Source organism: Budorcas taxicolor, chromosome 5, assembly GCF_023091745.1.
Source record: "Budorcas taxicolor isolate Tak-1 chromosome 5, Takin1.1, whole genome shotgun sequence".
Classification (NCBI taxonomy): domain Eukaryota; kingdom Metazoa; phylum Chordata; class Mammalia; order Artiodactyla; family Bovidae; genus Budorcas; species Budorcas taxicolor.
Genome location: NC_068914.1, coordinates 116,291,507 through 116,306,930, shown reverse-complemented (window position 1 = coordinate 116,306,930; position 15,424 = coordinate 116,291,507).

Sequence of the window (15,424 nt, the reverse complement as noted above, 5' to 3'; positions counted from 1 at the left end):
CTGATGGTTGGCCAAACTGTACAAGATAATGTTCTGGTTGAGCAAATACTTACTGTGTGCCTGAGAGAGTTGCACAGATGATCTCATTCAACATTTACAGTATTATGAGAAGCAAGCACTCTTATTCTCTGCATTTTGAAATTTAAAATATAAAATAAGCGCCAGAGAGTTTCTGTAAGTTGCTCAAGATCGTTAAGGAGTAGAACTTGGGTTTGAACTCCATTCCATTCAATTCCGCATTCTTGTTCTTAATTACTATACTCTCCAACTCCTCAAATTAAAGGACTGGGTGTAGCCTGCAGAGAGGAGAGTCTGGGGAAGAGACTGACAAGGAAGCTGTTATTCTTTTTGATTCCCCATTACCCTTTCTGCCTACCCACCAGGCACTTTGCTTTTACATTTCGGTAACAAGAGCAAAGATCAACTACGTGGCCCTACATCCAGCTCTCATCCCCAAATCCTGTAACTAGTAGAACATATTTGAAAGACTACATCTATAGCAAGGATGAAAATCAATAAAGGACAAGTGGATCAGAGGAACATCTGAGAGACTGAAGGCAAATTGGATCAGACCACTGAAGGAGGGAAAACATGACCTAAAACACCTGCACGGGCTTCCCAGGTTCTGGGGATGCTCAGAGATGAGAGACAATGCCTGCCTTGCATTGCAGGAGAGGGCTCTGAAGCAAACATCAAGGTGATTGGGCGGGGAGCGTATATTTTAAGCATTAAGGCATTGAGCCCCTTCTGGGTCTTACATCTTCTTATGCCGAGCAATGGGCAGGGAGGTTCCTGTCCCACTCCCCCGTCCAGGACAGGGTTATGAGTGTATGTGTTTGGGCTAAAGAACCTAAGTGGTGCCCAAATAGTAACACCAAGAAAGAATGTTCAGTCACTAAGTCATGTTCAACTCTGCGACCCCATGGACTGCAGCATGCCAGGCTCCTCTGTCTTTCACTATCTCTTGAAGTTTGCTCAAATTCATGTCCATTGAGGCAGTGATGTGATCTTGAGGAGTCCCCATATATTAAGGGAAAAATTACTGAGAGACCATCCTTGGGTTATGTCCTGTCATTTCTTCATAGCTATTAGAGATAGAAGGTAATAAAAAGAGAAGCCACAGAAGGAAGGCAGGGCATCTCCAAAACAAGTGAGTGAAAGTCACTCAGTCATGTCCAACTCTTTGTGACCCCATGGACTATATAGTCTATGGAATTCTCCAGGCCAGAATGTTGGAATGGGTAGCCTTTCCCTTCTCCAAGAGATCTTCACAACTCAGGTATCGAACCCAGGTCTCCCACATTGCAGGAGGATTCTTTACCAGCTGAGCCACATGGGAAGCCCAATAATACTGGATTGGGTAGCTTATCCTTTCTCCAGCAGATCTTCCCCAACCCAGAAATCAAACCGGGGTCTCCTGCATTGCAGGTGGATTCTTTACCAACTGAGCTATGAGGGAAGCCCTTCTCCAAAACAAAGATGGGCATAAAACCTAAAATCACTGATAAGCAGAGGAGAAGCAGCACCTGGAGAGATGTATGTACCACCAGCCTTAGAAGAGAAGGAAATGTTATATGCTACAACACGGACGAAACTGGAGGACATTAGTATCATAAGTAAAATAAACCAATCACAGAAGGACAAATACTGCAAGATTCCCCTTACAGGAAGTATCTAAAACAGTCAAATCTGTAGAAGCAGAAAGTAGAATGATGGTTTACAGGAGCTGGGGGAAAGGAAAATGGTTCAATGCATATAGTTTCCATCATGCAAGGTGAAAAAGTTCTCAAGATCTGCTGTAGCTTAATGCACATATAGTTAATGATACTGTGCTGCACACCTAAAATTTTGTTAAGAGGGTAGATTTCAAATTATGTTTGTTGCTTTTTTTTTTTTTCCACCACAATGGAGAGAGAGAGAGAGAGGAGCAGAGAGGGAGAGAGAGACAGAGAGGGAAGGAGGAGAGGGAGAGAGGGAAAGGAGGGAGGGAGAAAAAAAAATGATTTATTCTTCTCTAGAGCCTTCAGATGGAGAATGGTCCTGCCATAGCCTTGATTACAGCTACCCAACTTGAAAAAGACCCTGATGCTGGAAGAGATTGAGGGCAGGAGGAGAAGGAAGGGACAGAATGAGATGGTTGAATGACATTATCGACTCAATGGACATGAGTTTGAGCAAACTCAGGGAGATAGGGAAGGGCAGAGAAGCCTGGCATGCTGCAGTTCATGGGGTCACAAAGAGTTGGACATGACTGAACAACAATAACAATTTCCAAAACTGTGGAAGAGCACAACGCTGTTGTTTTGTGGCCATTTGTTACAGGAACCCTAGGAAACCAATGCAAGACAGAAACAGCAAGCTCAAAAAATGAAAGAACTAATGCCCAAGGAAATATGAGGACCCAAAAAAAGGAAAAATGTTTTTAAGGAACAAGAAGTAAACATTTTCAATGAAAAGGGAAGATATCCATAAAATAGAAATAGGCTCTTGAGAGGTAAGACCAATTAGCCACCACGGATAACATCCTAAAACAAAACAGATTTGGTAGTGTAAGGCACAGGGTCTCCACACATGGCAGAAGGCTGGGGGGCCGACAATATGGTAGATGGAGCCTGGGAATTCTCCCAAAATGCTGTGCAAAAGAATAAAAAGGTAGAAAATAAGAAAGAAGGTTCAGATATAGAAAATAATCTGAAAAGACTCAACATCTTCAAACAGGAATTCTAGAAAGAGAAGAACATAAGAAATTGAAAAATGAATGAGGGACTTTTCTCATGGTCCAATGGTTAAGACTTCATGTTTCCAAGGCAGGGTGGGGAGCGGGGCATGTGTTCAGTCCCTGGTTGGGGAACTAAGATCCCACATGCCTCGTGGCAAATAAATAAATAAAAGTAAAAATGAATGAGAAGACATTTCCAGAGTTCATGAAAGACACAAGACTTCAAACTCCATGGGCATTAAAATGCTGAGTGTTTGATGGGAAAGACAATATTTTGATGTTATAAATTTGGCTCCTTTGCTCATGAGATTGCTCAGAGGCAATCGGTTCTCCACTCTCAGCCCTGACATTTATATTAGGCACATGCCTATCTGGAGGTGTTCTCCTTTCTCTCTCATCTTCAATGCAACTTCTCCTCTGTTATCTGAAATGCAATAAAAACATCAGTTCAGAACTCATCCTTGATTTGGGGCCAATATTTGTGGTGTATGGAATTGGAAGTGCCTGTTTCAGAAGAGGCCTGTGGTGTAATTAGAGTTTATTAGTCTCAGTAGTCGGAGAAGGTGATGGCACCCCTCTCCAGTACTCTTGCCTGGAAAATCCCATGGGCGGAGGAGCCTGGTAGGCTGCAGTCCATGGGGTCGCGAAGAGTCAGACATGGCTGAGCGACTTCCCTTTCACTTTTCACTTTCATGCATTGGAGAAGGAAATGGCAACCCACTCCAGTGTTCTTGCCTGGAGAACCCCAGGGACGGGGGAGCCTGGTGGGCTGCCATCTATGGGGTGACACAGAGTCGGACACGACTGAAGCGACTTAGCAGCCACAGCAGCAGTCTCAGTAGTGTGTATTTATCAGAAGTTCATCCCATTTGACACAGTCTTGGCCTGTGACGGGCTAAAGCGTTCATCCTTGCCAAATTAGAAGGGAAATCAAGATAAGGAATCATCTCTGAGATCCTTTATTGCATATAAAGTGTGCAAAATGCTAAAAACAACAACCACCTCATGTAACAATCTGTCTGGATAATATTGGAATGTGTTTACTGGAGATGTTAACATGTTTAAGTGAGAAAACTATTGTTCATAAAGTGAAATGGACTGGGGATTATAAGAATCTCTGACCAGATAACAAAAATAAAGAGCTCCATAAACCAATCAATTCTTTAAAAGAGCATTAATCTGGGCTGTGAGATATCAATTTTGTAAACATGGTTCAGGACTCATCCTGGGTGACCTCCAGTGTCTCTTGAGAAGAAACAATTCACAGGATTCTTTTGTTAATCAGCTCTTAAGAGACAGAATCAGACCAAAAAGAAAAAGTTTTTACTTAGTAAATGAAACATATTTAATTTGCTATCTTGTTCTGTGTTAGGCCATCTTTAGAGGAACCTATATCAAGACATATAACAACAGCTTCCCATCAATAATCATTTGACAGTTACTATGCTACTGGGTGTACCTTTCAAATTTATAATTAGGAAGACTTAGGCAGATGGGACACATTGATCAATAACATAGTCAATTGTCCATCATGGAAATAAATTGATATTTCCATCGTAAAAACATTTCTCTCAGTACCTGAGAATACCACCATTTATTTCTAGCAAGAAAGTAACTAAGGGGAGGCATAAATGTTAAACAAATAAGTGGCGCAGTGGTAAAGAATCTGCCTGCTAATGAAGGAGATGCAAGAGAAACGGGTTTGATCCCTGAGCTGGGAAGATTCCCCTGAGGGAGAGCATGGCAACTCCCTCCAGTGTTGCCTGTAAAATCTCACGGACAGAGGAGCCTAGCTGACTACGGTCCATGGGGTCACAAAGAGTTGGACAGAACTAAGCAGCAAGCATGGACCAGTCCTTTCAAATATATGCATTTTCAGCATACCTAGGAGATGTCAGATTTGCTCAGTAACTTCCTTGCAAGAGTTTTATTTCTAGATGGCTGCCTCAGGTCAGGACAACTGGACCCAAAACTTATCTTACTGTTCATCCAAGGTGAGTGTTATTGGAAGTGGAGTTGGCATCAGTGGCAGGTGGGAGGCAGAGGAAAACAGAGCACAAATATAGAAATCAAACAGATCTGGACATAGATCTTGGCCTTGAACTTGAACACATTACTGACTCTCTCTGAACCCTAGATTCCTTGTCTATAAAATGGACCTGAAGGAATCGAAAGAGGGAGTGAGTGGCCTTGGGAATGGAAAGAAAGATATTTTAAAGGTTTGGTGGAGGAGCTGCAAATTGCTGCTCTCCTCCCCAGGGTGAGACTGTGCTTGACAAAAATGGCTGCAACCACCTCTCCCATCTCACACACTCATCTGCATTGTGACCTTGACTCTCCTCCATTGACACATGGTATCTGATTTCCTCCCCTTGAAATTTGAACTCATCTCCTGACTTGCTTTTAACCAGTAAAATGCATCAGAAAAGGAATAGATACATGTAAGTGTATAACTGAATCACTCTACTGTATACCTGGAACTAACACAATGTTGTTAATCAACTATAAGTAATTTGTGTGCTAAGTCGCTTCAGTCATGTCTCATGCTTGCAACCCTATGAACTGTAGCCCACCAGGCTCCTCTGTCCATGGGATTTTCCAGGCAAGAATTCTGGAGCAGGTTGGCATTGCCTCTTCCAGGGGATTTTCCTGACCCAGGGACTGAACATTCATCTCTTATGTTTCCTGTATTGGCAGATGGGTTCTTTCCACTAGCACCACCTGAAAAGTTTCAATATAATTTTTCTTTAAAATTTTCAATTAATTAATTTTTTTTAAAAAAGAAGTGACTCTGACATTTCTAGGACTAGGTGAGAGAGTCCAGGCAGCTCCCACCTGGTTTTTGTGAAACCAGGCACTATGAAGTGAGAGGGCTGTGCACACCTGTGTGCTCTGGATGAGTCACCCCAGCCCGGGTACCAGACCAGCCTGGACCTCCAGATGATCGTAGCTCCTGGGTGTCTTAAGTCCCCACCAGCCATTTGAGTCTCCCCAAGTGAAGCCCCATGCATTGTAAAGCAGAGACAAGCCGTCCTCTTTGCTCCCTGCCTGAATTCCTGATCCACACAATCTGTGAGCTGGACAACACGCCACCATTTCACCCTCCTGAGATTGGACTGGTTTGTCACATGGCATTAGTGACTGGGACACTCCCCAGTGCAGATAACAGGTAAGCACAAGCACACACACTCATGCACGCTCACCCATAGTGGGAAGTGGAACAAATGTTACAAAAGAGAGACCGACTCACTAACTCTCTCCATGGCCCAGTTTCCCCACCTGCAGGTGATGGGGAGGTGAGATGGGGCTCCCAAAGGCTCTCTCAGTTCTAACGTTCTGCTCCTGTGATCTTCTCTCCCTCCTCTTCCATTAAAGCCCAGTCTGAAATTCTTCAGGTTCTCTGAGGTACACATGACTGACAACTCCCCAGCAGTGGTTGTATTTTAGGCAACATCAAAGCCTAAAGGGAAAGAAATAAAGCTTTGATGGTGGAATTTTAGAGTCCGTGGTTATTTGTTTTTTTTTAGAAGATGACAGAGACGGGTTATCCTAAGTCTTGAAGATGTAACTGCATCTGCATATCCTTATGATATAAATGAGTTCTATGATACAAATTAGACACAGTGATTATTTTACATGGAGTGTTACCACCTGTTGATTCGAATTTGGGGCTGAATGTAATTCCAGGCACTGTGCATGCATTATGCTCCCACCTCATCATGAGTGGTACCTTCCCTGACACCATATTCGAGAACATAAAGGAATCCGTCCCCCGGGGAGATGAGTCTACTTGAGAATTCTACACTAAATGTGAGCCCATCTAGCCCAGAGGTTTTCAAATCTCATTACACTGAAACACTTATAGTCTGTATTCTGAATCAAGGTGTTCTGCTGGTAAAAATTGAATAAAGGTCATTTCTTCATTTGCAGGAGGAATATGTTAATGAAGAGGGTTTTCAATTTTCCTCCCATAATTTTTTAAACCTCAACATTCAGCACCACTTGCTGGTTAGGAAAACCAATTCCAGCTCAAAGGAGAGGAAAATATTAAAGCAGTTATTCAAATGGGCTCTAGAGTTAGACCAAAGTTTGAAAAATGAACACAAATTAGCCATTTACTGCTGTGTAACCTTGGGTGAGTCACTGTTCTAATGCGTAATTCTATTATTTGTAATGTAGAGTGGCTATAGTTTCTTCCACACAGGGCTGAGTTGGGACTGAAGGAGCCAATGCATTAGGTATAGTGCCTAGCATACATAAACAGGTTGCTATTTTTATTAATATACCATTCCTATATTACTGTAGCCAGATACAAGGCAGAAGGCAGTTTTGTTTTCAAAGTGCTTTGGACTTGCCAGAGAAAGTCTTAGGAAAAAGGGAAGTTGCCTGTGAGCATGCATTCACATCTGAGTTTTGCAAAGTAGATAACGTCTTACAATACAACTTCCAGACTGGTAGCTTAATTTTCACTCGTTTCTGATATAAACATACCCTAGAGAAAAAGAATACAGTGAAGCAGGAACAGCATGGCCTTTGGAGTAGGACAAAAATAGATTCTAATCCCAGATTAGTTACTTACCTTCTCTGAACATTGGGGCAAACATGTATTAAGTGTTCAATAAATATTTGCGGAGCAGAATTCTAAACTTTTAATACTATCTACCTGTTTCTTTTTTAGGATTAAATGAGATATGCTGCTGCTGCTGCTAAGTTGCTTCAGTTGTGTCCGATTCTGTGCGACCCCATAGACGGCAGCCCACCAGGCTCCCCCATCCCTGGGATTCTCCAGGCAAGAACAGTGGAGCGGGTTGCCATTTCCTTCTCCAGTGCATGAAAGTGAAAAGTGAAAGTGAAGTTGCTCAGTCATGTCCGACTCTTCATGACCCCATGGACTGCACCCTACCAGGCTCCTCCATCCATGGGATTTTCCAGGCAAGAGTACTGGAGTGGGATGCCATTGCCTTCTAGAGTGAAAGCATCTAGCTCACAGATGCTAGCTGGAAAATGATCGTTTTGTTTATTCACACATGATTTTTTTTTTAATGCCTGGCTTTTTTTATTAAGCAACTGCAAATTCGATCAGTTCTTTTCATCCTGATACATGTCAGTTCCTCTGTTTATCATGCAGGTAACTGTTTTAGCCACAAACCTGGTTTCACTGAATGTACTCACTATTCTATCACAGAGATTCTCTAAAACCATACGCTGAGTGGATAAAGCAATGGTGCTTCTCGAAGGAACTCAGAAACTGCATATATATTAATCCTCATCTTGATGAAAATAGAAAACACATCATTTTTCATTAAGAGCTAGCTTAGTTTCCTTTTATCATGGAGACACACACATACACACACACTTTTGCTCCTTGAGTATGCTATCTCTTTATAACCATGAAGTTCGATATGGTCATGGAATCATTAGACTTTCTTCCTCTGGGGATAAATTTAGATCTCTATGATTTCCTGAAAGGAGATAATTTGTTTCATCTTTAAAATGAAGGAGTAGAGGGAGAAAGTTCCAATGATTCTTTTTTTAATGTTCAGCAACTTTTCCACTTAGAAGCAACCAAATTCACATCATGTGACTTACCTTACTGTCATAAATCTGGTGATCAATCTATAATGCCTGCCCCAGCCAGCCAGGCATTTCCTAGGTAACCAACCCCAAGTGGCTTTAATGGACAGCCCAAAGCAATCAGAAACCAGCAAGAGAAAGAAAACACTTGTCCTTCTGTACTTTTTCTCAATATGTTTAAATAATTTAAAACACCATCAAGAAGCAAATCCATAGATAAAATGACATGTAAAATACGATTGCAGAGTTCTCTCCCTTCATTGATTCACTCAGGAGGGGAAAGAGCCACTTACTCAAGGCTTTACTTGTCCCCAAAGAAACTTCTTCCAACCTTTGAAATGAAGTTAGAGTTATCAGGCTCAGTCTTGTTGATTGGATGAGTTACAAATGGGCATGAGCTTTAAAAGGAACAAAACTGGGTCATTTGCAGAGACGTGGATGGACTAGAGACTGTCACACACAGTGAAGTAAGTCAGAAAGAGAAAGACAAATGCCATATATTAACACACATATGTGGAATCTAGAAAAATGGTACGGATGATCTTATTTGCAAAGCAGAAATAGAGACACAAACATAGAGAACAAATGTACGAACACCAAGGGGGAAGGGGGGTGGTTGGAATGAATTACAAGATTGGGACTGACATATGTACAGTACTCTGTATAAAATGAATAGCTAATGAGAACCTACTGTATAGCACAGGAAACTCTGCTCAATGTTCTGTGGTGACTTAATGGGAAGGAAATCCAAAAAGGGAGGAGGAGGAATATATGTTAGCATGCAGTTGATTCATTCTGCTGTACAGTAGAAACTAACATATAGCAACTATACTCTAATAAAAATTAAAAAAACAAATGAGCATGAGCTAAATGTTTGCAACAGTCATGACTTCTAAGTTTCCTTCAAATCTGGAAATATCATAAACTGACTCTTTTTGGAATGTTCACTGGATTAAATTTAGTAATTCAAGAAAGTGTAAAGGTTAAAGCATCCATCAGGGAATTGGTCCACAGCTGAATCCTGACTCCAACATGTATCAGTGCATGACCTTTGGAAAGGATACATAATCTTTTGAGACTCTATGTATTGGTTTGTTAGGTGGGAGGAATGAAAACAGACTGTATTTCATCGGGTTGTTGGGAATGCCCAAATCAGGTAATACAGGTCAGACGCCTAGCACAATGCTGGTCACATGATAAGCATTTAACAAAGGTTACAAATAAACGAAAAAAAAAAAAAAGGGTGGGGGGAATCACTTTTTTATATATAAGTACCTGTGAGTGTCAGGGACCAGAATAAAGCATTTATACACTTGAAAATACAAGAGCCGTAAAGAGTTAAATGGCTCTAATTCGAGGAAAAAACGCTTTAGCTCTGGAATATCATGGTTGACATCATAGACAGCAAACATATACTGAGCATCCTTTTTGTACAAAACAGAGGAGTAGATGGAGAGAGCATGGGTTTAGAATCGGATAGAATTAGGTTCAAATTCTGTTTTTCCATATTGGTTGTATGGCCAGGGATAAACAGCAGATCTCATCTTCAAAACAGGTATGTCTATCAGGGCTTATGGTTGCAATAAACATAAACGGACTCAGCAAATTTAACCAAACACGCGATTCATGAAAAGTGCTTGGAACACTTAACAGAGTCAACGAGAGCCTGGAAGACCACTTTGGAAAACTGGTTAAGGTTTGCGAAGTTCTCAGACAACTGGGTGGAAGAAACCACAGAAAGGCTACACAGTAGTCTGTTAGAGGCCATCAATATTACCTGCATGAACACGACCTCCAATTGACTCCCTGCCCTTAGGTCACTGGCTTAAGAGTCAAAGTCCTTGCTTGTGACCGCCGTGTGATTCACATGTTGCCGCTGGCTCTGCAGGATCCAAGAGACCTCTTTAACCTCCAGCCCAGGACTGCGATGGTCCCTCCGCCAGACCATGCATGATGAGCTGTTCCAGAAAAGGACAACTGGGCACCAGACCAGCAAACACCCTCATGAGAATAATGGTGTTTATAACAGAATATCAGGATAACAGAATATCACAAGCTTGTGAGGATGAAAGTGCATATCACAATGCCAGGCACATAGTTGACACTCAAACTATTATTACTAAATGTTCTGAGCATAAGCTCTGGAAGAGAGAAAACATGACATTTTTATTTTATTTATTTTAATATATTTTTTTGGCTGTGCCACATGGCATGTGGGATCTCAGTTCCTCGACCAGGGATCGGATCCATGTCCCCTACATCAGAAACTTAGAGCCTTAATCCCTGGACCAGCAGGAAGTCCCAGAAAACTTTAATTGACCACCTATTCTGCACCTGGTCCCATGCTAGACTGAAGATGAACTGGTGAAAATATAGTTTAATATAGTATGACATCTGCTCATAATGAGATTACAGTGGATTAAGGAAGGCTGAGAAGTCACAAATAATAATAGCAATTTTAAATAGCCATGATGAGGACCATATGCTCTGGGTAGAAGTGAAGTGCTCTAAATTCTAGAAGGAAAAAACTTTTTATTCTGTCTTAGATGGCTGGAGAAGGTGAGGGAGGAAAAGGAATTTCTCACTGGAATAGTTGCCTGAAAAGTATTCTTGTCTTCTCTGCTGATTCCGTACATTCTTCAAGGTGCTGCCTTGAATGAAACAATCTCACTACATAATCCAAAATGCTCACTAAGGACTTGAATAGATAAAAGTTCTGGGACAAAACCTTCCAAGTGAGCAAGAGGTTGCCAGTCAAAGACATTCTTACATTCTAGGTTTTGTTTTGTTTTGTTTTCATTATTAGTCTTTGTCATCTTGACATTATTCCCAGAGAAACATTTTTCCTCCTTAATTAATGGTCTGGTGCAAATAAAAGGCTTTTCTATTATCTACTCATTTATGATTCCAATAGATGGCCAACATTCACTGAAGTGACCCAGACAGTATTTGTTAGTGGTTAAGCCCTAGGATGATGGAATCAAGCGGATCAGGATCTAGACCCTACCTTTACCCTTACTCACCAAGAAACATTGGGCAACTCACTGAAACTGTTTGTTGTTATCTGCTGAGTTGTGTCCAAATCTTTTTCAACCCCAGGCTGTAGCCCACAAGGCTCTTCTGTCCATGAAATTTCCCAGGCAAGAACACTGGACTGGGTTGCCACTTCATTCTCCAGGGATCTTCCTGACCCAGGGATTGAACCCACATCTCCTGCATTGGCAGGCACGTTCTTTACCACTGAGCCACCAGAAAAGCCTTAAAAATGTTTAACTACATGCAAACCAGGGATATACACAATAAACATGATTCTCAGAGTTGTGACACCACATACATATATCCTTACAGGATGACAGGTGTTCAAGAAATGTTAGCTGTAATAATGAAATATGAGAGAAGTGCTTTCCATTAGCAAAAGACAGCCTAGAGTTTTCAACATGTATATAAATACAAGCAGAGCCAGAAAAGAAATAAAGAAAGTTCAAGAAGTACAAAAGTTTGACCTGATCAAGAAGAGATTTCTGATTCTTTCATCACCATCACTGAGAGAGGAATGGTGGTAAGAGAGTAGAGAAATGAGGTCAGGTTCCCACGTGGCCCAGGTAAAAAGTCCATCTGCAAAGCAGGAGATGCAGGAGGCATGTGTTCAATCCCTGGGTCAGGAAGATCTCCTGGAAGAGGGCATGGCAACCCACTCCAGTATTCATGCCTGGAGAATCCAATAGACAGAGGAGCCTGGCGGGCTACCATTCATGGACTCACAGAGTCGGACGCGACTGAATCTACTGAGCACACAGCACACACAGACCTGGATTTTAGCTTTTTACTAAATTGTGTAATGTTGGGCAATTTACATTGGGAATCTCAAAATTCAGTGAACTGTGATTCATAGAGTGCCAGGTGGAAGGGTCAACTCTGAATAAAAAGTAGTTATAACTAAAGCTTCCCTGATTGTTCCACAGTGATCAATTCTTCTGCAACCTTCTCTCACATTCAGTCTAAACAGAGTTAGCAAAAAACAACCAGTGGATCAAAAGCAGCAGGCTACCTGTGTTTGTAAATAAAGTTTTATTGAAATGCAGCCAAGCTCATTCACTTACTTTATCATCTATGCTGCTTTCACACTACAATGACCAAGCTGAGTTGCTACAACAGAGACCAGATGTCCCACAAAGCCTAAAATATTTTCTATCTCACACTTGGCAGAAAAAAGTTGGCCCTTCCCTGTTCTAATCACCAACTGAATACATTTTCTGTGCTGTTTATGATGATGAAGATCTATTGTTACATGCAAACATCCTCTTCCACATTAAGATTTCAAAATCAAGTTCTTTGAAGTTGGACCACTTCAAAGTGCCAGTTGTAGTTTTTCTCTTATAATACTATTTCACATTCACTTCTTGCTTGCCAAAGAACTTTGATGTGTGAGCTCTCATGTCCCACAGAGTCGAGTATAGTGTTGAGCAAACAGAAGACACTTGAAAAATATTTGACTGATTGATTGGCTTTCTCTGATATATTTCAAGCTCTAAGCAATTGGGCCATTGGTTATTTTTATCACTGACGTGATAGGTCATGAAGACCATACAAATCCCTGTATCAAATGGAGACAGAATATTTCAAACCATTGTATGAAATGGCTTTTTTTTTTTGGTAACATTTCTGGTTGTCACTCCTTTCCATCTGAATCCTATATAAGCATTATGTGATTTTTTTCCCCCACAAGAGACGGTACTGTTTCTGTAGAAAAGAACAATGTTTAGAGTCAGACTTGAGCTAAAAATCCCAGTTTGACCACTTCCTAGCTTTGAGGCCTCAGCCATATGGCTCATGTTTCAGTATCATTTAGAATCTAGACAAGTCAGAAATATGTTCTTCTTTCAGTCATCTGTCTTAGTCTCACTATTCTACCTAGCAGCTCCACAGAAACAATGGTTTAGAATTTACCAGTTCCCGGGAAATCATATTGGTAAACTGCCATTTTTAATTATAGGCAAAGGCACAGACTGACCTAAACTCAGATGAATTCACTAAGAGAAAATAGTGATAACAGGCAATGTTCAAGGCAGGAGATAAAGAGAAACTGAGAAATACACATGCCTGTTTGAGGAACTCTGAACTGATGTGACGTTTCTTATCATTGGCTTGACCTACTTATTGCGCTTCCACGAAACAAATGGCAAAGCACTCAACACTACTAAATATTCTAATTCTGCACAATGTACAGTTAATTTTAATATGCCCGCTAGTTATTTTGTGCTTTTTTCCTTTGTTTGTTTTAACTTTTTGTTTTATATTGATGTATAGCCGATTAACAGTGTTATGATAGTTTCAGGCGGACAGCAAAGGGACTCAGTCATACATACACATGTGTCCATTCTCCCGTGGACAGAGGAGCCCGGCAGACTACAGTCCATGGAGCTGCAAAGGGTCGGACGTGGCTGAGCAGCTAACACTTCCACTTTCTCACTTGTCTCCCCCATGGGCAGGAAACAGCTTGTTCTAGTGCTTAAGAAACTGCCTGACAATGCAGGAGGTATAAGAGACGTGGGTTCTATCATAAGATTGGGAAGATCCACTGTGGAAGGCATGTCAACTCCAGTATTCTTGCCGGGAGAAGCCCATAGACAGAGGAGCGTGGCAGTCTACAGTCTATGGGGCTGCAAAAGTTGGACTCCACTGGAGCAACTTTGCATGCACTCATTCTCTCCCAAACTCCCCTCCCACCCAGGTGTCCTCATAACACTAAGAAGAGTTCCCTGTGCTATATAGCAAGTCCTTCTTGGTTATCCATTTTGAATATACTTGTGCTTTGTATCATGTGAGCAAGGAGGACCTCTTTAAAAAAATGAGTTTACCAAGGAGATTTCACTAAAAAACAAGTTGAAAATGGTCCAACTACTTAATATTGTGGCTAAATGTAAACCTGATGCTGAAGATTTTAAATGGGAGATTTATGCAATTATTCTGAATTAATTCTGTCTTTATTCCAGGTATTAGATTCTTCTTTGTTGGAATCTTGTATTTACTAGATGCATTTTTTGTTGGATAATTTATTTCATTTTTTAATATAAATTTATTTATTTTAATTGGAGGTTAATTACTTTACAATATTGTATTTGGATAATTTCTTTTTAAAAGCCTTTGAAAGGGATTATGTAGCCGAAAAATAAGACCGAGTGTAGAAGAGATGTTTTTCAACTAAATGAGAATATGACATAGTCACTACCAATTCTGCACACCATTGAAGATAACCAAAGGCATGAATTGCCTTCCATATCATCATATATTTGACAGCAAAATGGATTTCATGTTTATATTTGAATATGGAGAGAGCTTATTTGTGAGAATTCACTTCAAATTAAATAACGAACCATGAAGACTTTAACGTGGTTGAACGTGCTTGAACTTATCCTTCAGAACTTTAATAGTGATAAGTCTTGACTAATAAGTAATAATATTCTCCCCATGGCACTTATCTTATCTCATTTGATCACCATGGTGATCCCATAAGGTAGGCATCAGTTCAGTTCAGTCACTCAGTCATGTCTGACTCTTTGCGACCCTATGAACCACAGCACACCAGGCCTCCATCTCCATCGTCAACTCCCAGAGTCCACCCAAACCCATGTCCATTGAGTCGGTGATGCCATCCAACCATCTTACCCTCTGTCCTCCCCTTCTCCTTCTGCCCTCAACCTTTACCAGCATGAGGGTCTTTTCAAATGAGTCAGTTCTTCGCATCACGTGGCCAATGTATTGGAGTTTCAGCTTCAACATCAGTCCTTCCAATGAACACCCAGGGCTGATCTCCTTTAGGATGGACTGGTTGGATCTCCTTGCAGTCCAAGGGACTCTCAAGAGTCTTCTCCAACACCACAGTTCAAAAGCATCAATTCTTCGGTGCTCAGCTTTCTTTATGGTCCTACTCTCACATTCACACATGGCCACTGGAAAAACCATAGCCTTGACTAGATGGACCTTTGTTGGTAAAGTAATGTCTCTGCTTTTTAATATGCTGTCTAGGTTGGTCATAACTTTCCATCCAAGGAGTAAGCGTCTTTTAATTTCATGGCTGCAATCACCATCTGCAGTGATTTGGGGGCTCAGAAAAATAGTCAGCCACTGTTT